This window comes from Cucumis melo, chromosome 5 (genome assembly GCF_025177605.1).
Source record: "Cucumis melo cultivar AY chromosome 5, USDA_Cmelo_AY_1.0, whole genome shotgun sequence".
Classification (NCBI taxonomy): Eukaryota; Viridiplantae; Streptophyta; class Magnoliopsida; order Cucurbitales; family Cucurbitaceae; genus Cucumis; species Cucumis melo.
The window spans coordinates 20,766,921-20,774,508 of record NC_066861.1 but is presented as its reverse complement, the minus strand read 5'-3'; the positions used below and the strand labels follow the sequence as shown (position 1 = coordinate 20,774,508).

The 7,588-nt window shown below is 30.1% G+C and overlaps 1 non-coding gene across 1 annotated transcript; it reads left to right on the top strand.

Annotated features, from left to right (window-relative positions):
• The first annotated feature begins 780 nt into the window (after window positions 1-780).
• On the top strand, window positions 781-862 carry TRNAS-GCU (transfer RNA serine (anticodon GCU)). Its single transcript has one exon. It is a non-coding gene; the product is annotated as a tRNA-Ser (tRNA).
• The last annotated feature ends 6,726 nt before the right edge of the window (window positions 863-7,588 follow it).

The following is a 7,588-nucleotide window of genomic DNA, read 5'->3' as shown; positions in this document are numbered from 1 at the left end:
CAAGTGGAAATTTTAGACAATTGTGTAAATTAATATGTAACATATATGGCCAGAAAGTCCTATGTCTAACAAAGATTAAAGCTTCAATTGCTGTAATAGGCCCATGATTTTTCTAACAAAGACGTTAAATAGTTCAATAAAACATAAAATTTGGAGTCTTAATAGACACACCTTTGAAAGTTGAAGAATTTATTATTATACTCATTTCCAAAGTTTAGGGGCCTAATGAGTATAAGATTGAAGGTGTTATGATACTCATTTTGAAGTTTATGGATCAAAAAGACATGAAAGTAGAAGTTTCAAGTCTAAACTTATAATTTGACCTTCAACTTATATAGAAATAGTGTGAAAAACTCATGAACAAATAAACAAAGAAAGCTAAATTAATAATAACAATAAAAGAAAATACCCGAGCATACTGCCATTTGTTGAGCAGAAAAAACCTCTTACAATATTACTCTTGACATTTTATAAACATTTAAAATTATACTAGTAGAAAAATGGTTAGAAATATTAGAACAAAATAGTCAATGAATTTGAATGTTCTTCCAAGCTTAATCCAAATGTCCGTGCGTACTTCTTTGACAATCATTTTTTTTTCATCCAACATTCTAATAAATTTTTACTTTGGGGATAGTTTTAATACATATTGTTGAAGAATAAAGGTATTTGTATTTTTTTTAAAAAAAAAACATTTTATGAGAGAAAAGATAATATTTCTCTTTTGAATTTAAAGTTTTTGTATTAATAAATAAAATATTTGAAATGTTTATCCAAACAGTCGCTTTGGCCGAGTGGTTAAGGCGTGTGCCTGCTAAGTACATGGGGTTTCCCCGCGAGAGTTCGAATCTCTCAGGCGACGTTTCTTTTTTCCTCCTTTTTCAATTATTATTGTTATTCCCACCTTTGGATTTTACCTTCCCAATATAATGTTGTTTACTTTATAAATTTCTATTTTATGTTTCTATACCTTTTTCCTTTTAACATTTTGTCTAAGAAAATTTGAAGTACACAGACATGGATTCTACAAATAGAAAACTAAAAACAAAATTATTACTAAATAAGTTCTAATATTTAAATCAGATTTGGTAATTTCGATTTTGGTTTTTAGTTTTTGAAAATATATTTTTTAAACAAAAATTATATAAGATACATGACTTTCTTTAAGGGAGAACAATCACTTGTAAATTTAATTTTAGATGTATCAACATATAGAGTCTTATAATATTGTTAAAGTGAGAATAACTAACTAATATACCCAAATTTTCATGATAGAGAGCACAAGCATTGAAAGTTTATATATTTGTTAGACATTTTTAATGGAATTATTAGAGTTAAAATTGAAATTTTAGATATTTATTAGGAAAATTATTGTACATGAAAAAACGACTGAAAATATTTACAAAACATAGAAAAAATTTTAAATTCTATCAATGATAGAAACCAATAGAATTTAAGATTAAATTTGTAGATGATGTAACGCATACAAACACAACGGAAAAAAGATCGAAACTTTACTCTAATTGCATCTAACTTATTAGAAGTTAACATGCATAATCACTATCCTAATTACATTAAATTCCTAATTACACTAAATTAAGGGTTAAGAGAAACATACCTTCGAAGCCTCAATCCTCGAAATCTCCTTCGAATGTGAATCTGGGACCACCACTTGTGTTGACTCGCTATTCTCCAGACTTAAAACCAAGTTGTAGTACCCGATTAGGTGAAGGAAATTGAGAAAGTGATGAAAATTGGAGGTGGAATTTAGGGTTGAGAAATGAGAGAAAAAATTGGTACAATTTTTGTAAAACAAAAATAATCAATTTTGCCAAAAGTTGTCATAAATTTGAAAAATTCCCTTAAAATAGACTAATTAGTTTCTTAAATCTTAATACTTAATAATTCACTAAAAATTAGTGGAACTTAGTGGCACCAACCACCTAACCACCTAACCACCTAACCCACTAAGTGTTAGTGGGATTATACAACAAAATGTTGGATTTTCCCACAAACTAGTTGTAAAGACCCAACCTCTCACACTAAGTAGAGGACTTTACTTTAAAAGAAAAGAAATAAAGTTTATTAAAATTAAATAGAAAATAAAACAAAACTGAAATTTTTAATAAATTAAAACAAAATCCTATCTCGGGCCCTGCTAGTTTTAAAGGGAAAAACAAGGAAATAAGTACAACAAAAATGGAATGAAAGGAAATAGCAACATTGAAATTTGACACATGGCGTAAGTGGAAGCAAACGTGTCCCTATGAGACGCCATGGTCACTTCTGGTCATTCGCCAGCTTGCCTTTGCTCTTACTTTTGCCTCTGCATCTGCCTGGAAAAAATAGAAATAGAAAGAGTGAGTACAAAAATATACTCAGTAAGGGACCCACTACTAGACCCGCTAGGTGCCCGTTGACTTCCTATTAGAGTCCTGAAGAGTGGTACCCCTGAATTGGCACGTTCTCGAACCCGTGCAATCTGTGATCCCGTAGGAACAAGCTGATCTTTGGTGAACCTAAAGAAACACCTAAGACGATCGGACTGTGAGTGATCCCGTCGAATCATTTAAAATCATATCTATGTCAATGTCAATGTCATTATGGACTGGCAATCCCGTCGGACTAGACGATCATAAAAAGGTGGTGATCCCGAGGGACACCCATGTAGGTACGACTCTAATAGGTAAAGCTAACATACACCTTATCCATAACATGCACATAACATATCATCATCATAACATGTCATATCATATCAAAAAAAAAACATAGGTGATAACATCACCGTACTATCAGCTTTAGCCACAAAGTTAACCAGCAGTCATAAATACAATGTCAGTCTCTGTCTATAACCTCAAATCATGTATCTATCCATCATCGGTACATACATGTGGTCTCCTTAATTAAAGCTCGAGGGTCTAGTAGTAGAATCTCTTACCTGGAGATTAGCTCAGTTGAATTTTAACAGCAAAACACGCTTTCCAAGCAACAAAGTCCTAAATAATTAGAAAACACCAATTAATAACTTGACCCCCAAGGAAAGAAAGATCCAAAAACTCTAGTTGAATAATCTTACCCAATATCAAGGTTGCAAAAATTTCTTTTAACTAGAAAGAGTTCCACAACCCAAACTCCAATTGGTCCAACCGGTCCTTTAGGATAAAAATAATAATTTAATATAATTCAAAATTAAATTATTTAGGTCCAAAAATTAAACTTAATTGGGCATACCAAAAACCCAATCAAAATGTACCAAAACAGATGAAAAGAACCCAACAATAGGCTTGTAGTTCACAAAAAGTTTGGCGACTCGGCTAAGGCGGCTCGCACGCACAAGGGTGGCTCGACTGGGGCTGCATGCAGCTCGAATCCCGCAGGTAGCTAATGTGGGCGAACTCACGCGGGTCGGGTTGAGGGCGAACCGGCTCGAGTTGCTTGCGGCTGACACCCAACGACGACTCGGCTGGCTCGATGAAGATGGCTTGGGCGATCGCGAACGGCTGACGATCGACGACAGCTGCTGCTCGACGATACGGCGTGACGGAGCTTCACGTGACGATTGGCGATCGCGAATGACTCAATTACGGTGGAGTGGTGCGACTTCAAACGGCGGAGATGACGCACTTGATGCAGCCGATCGGTTTGGACTGACGGCGGCTACGGCGGCGACGGGTTGCAAGATTAGGGTTAGGCTTTCTCTTTTCTTTTCCTTTGTGAAGAAGATGATGGAGCATTAAATGCACACACCCCAACACCCTAAATAAACAAAAAATAATAATAATTCCATAATATTTTCCCCTTTCCTTTCCTTTCTTTAGTCAAATCAAATCTTCTCTCTCTTCGATTAAAACCTACCAAATCTTCCTTTTTATCTTCTTTTTATCTTTTCCCAAATAAAATCACATATTCTCTCTCCTCAACCAAGCCAATCACATATTTTTATCTTATTAAAATATCTTTTCATAAAAACTATATTATTTTCATAATACAATTATTAATTCCTTAAACCAAATAATACCTAAATATAAATAACCAAGACCCTTAAAACCCAATTATATATTTTTTTTTTGAAAATATCTAATAAATTTCTAATTCCTACAACCAATTATTCCAAAAGTCTACATAACACCCAAAATCCCGAAAATAAAGCTTAAGACAATTACAATAAAAATTACCTTAAATTTTGGGGTGTTACACTAGTCAAAGGGCAATATGGTCTTTTGACCATTTAAGTCAAAGCCAAGTTTTGATTTTTTCAAGTCAAAAGTCAACATTTTTCATTTTACCATTTTGTTCGTCTTGACTAATTTTGACCTTTCGAGCATGAATCCATATTTTTTTTTCCAAAATTCAAATCACATTCGAATATAAAACCAGTCAAAGTTTGACTTTTCAAAGTCAAAAGTCAATATTTTGACTTTTTACAACTTTAACCATATTCATCAATTTCGAGCTTCCGAATATGAATATGTATTCATATTTTTAATATTTAGATCACATTTAAACATAAAGCTCTTTTTAAAAGTTGCAATCGACGACTATATCACATATACTTGTCAGTTTCTCTCTCTTTACCTAATTCGAACAATTCGAATTATTCCAACATGTTGTTCTAAATTAATTTCGTATGAACTAGCAGGGGAACCTAATGGACCTATTAATCATGGACTCTAATGATTTGAGTTTAACTGGCTAAACTATTTTAGATTAAGCTAATCAACATTCGTTAACTAATGAGTCATTCCACTAAAGTCCCATAGTTGCACTCTTCTCACTATAGATATATTTTTGTTTATCTGATATAAACATGATCAGTAAGTTAATCCTTCACAAGTTGTTCGAAACCTCGACTAAGTTAAAATACCATTTTACCCCTGAGACTACATCTTGTTCCTTAAATTCCACTGATCCATTATTGAACAATTGGTTTAAGGTCTAACCTATAAATCGAATCCCTCTCGGGCCAATGAGAGAGTGGAGCTCCTTGTTCAAGACTTGGATTCAGTCCTTAAGGTAACAACCTATCTACTAACCTTAAAGCAGGTAGGAGTGGATTCCATTTTGCACCTTATGTCCCTAGCCATCCACCCAATCTTATTCTTGAAATGTGAGGTTTGTTGAGCAAGAGTGTTAAGCTGCTCTCACCCATGCAGATCTAAGGATAATTTCGTGTGAATAAAAATTCATAGTTAGCTCAAGATTAACATTAAGTTACCTAGGTCATTAAAATCGAAATAGTCATTTTTATATAGTCAACGATGTTATAACTTAAAAGTGACTATTTCATTGTTCCAATGTTATGTAAACTCTTTACATAAGATGTCCCAACTTCCATATCTCCACATGAACAATTTAGGATCATTTCATTTGTACTAACTACAAAAGGGCCACATCCATAGTGTTCCTAAAGCATCCAACCTTATTCATACACTATAGACCATTTGGGCTATAAACTCAAACTTGATCCACATTTATGTCCCTACATAAAATTCAAGTCTACCGTAGATAGCCTTGAGACCTTAGTTTTTGGACTCAAGATTATGGTATTCTATTTTTACTAATAAGTTCTCAAATAACTACTTTATTGAATATAATGTAATTTAAACTTCAAACTACGAGTTTTAGAACATAAATTTCAACAGTAGATACATTGATAGAATTTAAAATGTTGCTAGATTTTGTAATTATTTTGGTTCATTTTGCTATATTCGAAAATGTTTCTATTTATTAACCATAATTTAAAAACTAAAGATTAAATTTGTATATACATATAAAAAAGAAAAAATGAAAATTAACAAACACACCTTCCATAGATATATATTTGAGCTTTTTTGAAATATAGCAAAATATTGCAATCTATTTATAATAGATCGTGATGAACAAATATAGACTACTATTTGTATATGTCTGTATCATAATAGGTACAAATAGTCTATTTTGATCTATTGTGGTTCATCACAAATAGGCTACGATATATTGCTATATTTATAAATATTTTAAGAAGCTTTGTCATTTAAAATAATTTTAATAACTTTTTATTTTATATATCTTTTTATAAAAACACAATCAAATTGTCTTTATTATAGCTTTTCATCTATTATATATGCCAATATTTTATATGCACTAATTAATAAAAAATCAAATGAAAAAATCATATCAATAAAATATTTATGATAAGTGATCATGTTGGTTATAATATATCATGTAGTTCAATGTAAATGATTGATCATTAAAAACTTCAAATCTAATGATCGTGTTCACCATGGTAAACGATTATGTTGACCATTGTAAACAGTCATGCGGGTTATGGTAAGCAATCACGTAGTCTAATGTAATGATTGTGAAAAAATTTAAATCTAACGATCGTGTTAACCATGGTAAACGATCATGTTAATCATTTAAAATGATATTTAAACGATCTTGATATTATCGAATATGAGGAAGATGGAGAATACTATTGAAACGATCGTGAAATAGCTTCAAAGCATCTTGCCGAAGATGATGAAGATGAAATAGGAGATTTAAACGATTGGATTTTATTCTCTAAATGTCGAAGAAAGAAAATCTGAAAGAGGAGATAAATAAATCGAAAAAAGAAAAAGAAAAAGACATAAAGAATCGTCCTGCAATATTCAAGGAAAATTTTGAAATTTATGAAAATACAATGGTAGCTTCATGAACGTTTATTTTTTGGTTACATAGACTGTAAATATATTTTTGGTTTTGTTTTATATATGTAAATTAACCTAAAATAAATATAGCTAAATAGGAAAGAAAATTTAAAATAAATCTAAATTTTCAAAATCAAATAATACATTTAATTTAAAATATTGAAAATTTAAATTAACATATAATTACGAAAAATTAAGAGAAGAAGAGAATAAAAACAAATTAGAATATATTAAACATATAAATATGAAAGATTAACAAAGAAAGGATAAAAACAAATTAAGAAATATTAAACATATAAATAGGGAAAATTAAATAAAGAAAGAAAAAATAAATTAATAAATATTAAACATATAAATATGGAAAATTAAATAAATAAAGAAAAATAAATTAATAAATATTAAACATATAAATATGAAAAAAAAATAAAGAAAAAAATAAAACAAGTTAAAAAATATAAAAATAAAAAAATAATTAAAGTTGAAAATTGAACGTAAGACCTTTAGACCAAAAATGAAATATAGACATGTCTCACCACCAATCAAACAATTGAAGATTTTAAGATAAAGAAAACATATAGTTAAATAAAATGAAAACATAACTAGAAGAAACTATTTTTCCTCATAAACGTTTCTTAAATTTTGGAATAAGAAATGTAAATGGTTATGAAGATGTATGTTTCTTAAAAAATGAGAAACAAAAATAGAAAACAGAAAACAAAAAACAAAAACGTTATCAAACAAACCCTAAATGTATTTAAAAAGATTTTTCTTTTCATAAACCCATCTCAATGTATCATTTGTTTGATAAAAAAATAAACCTTCAAAATTTATTTGAACAACATGTTAGTATAAATATTTCAATTTCTAATAAAAGTTGTCAAATTTATTGTTGTATTGTACAAACATATATTTGTTGG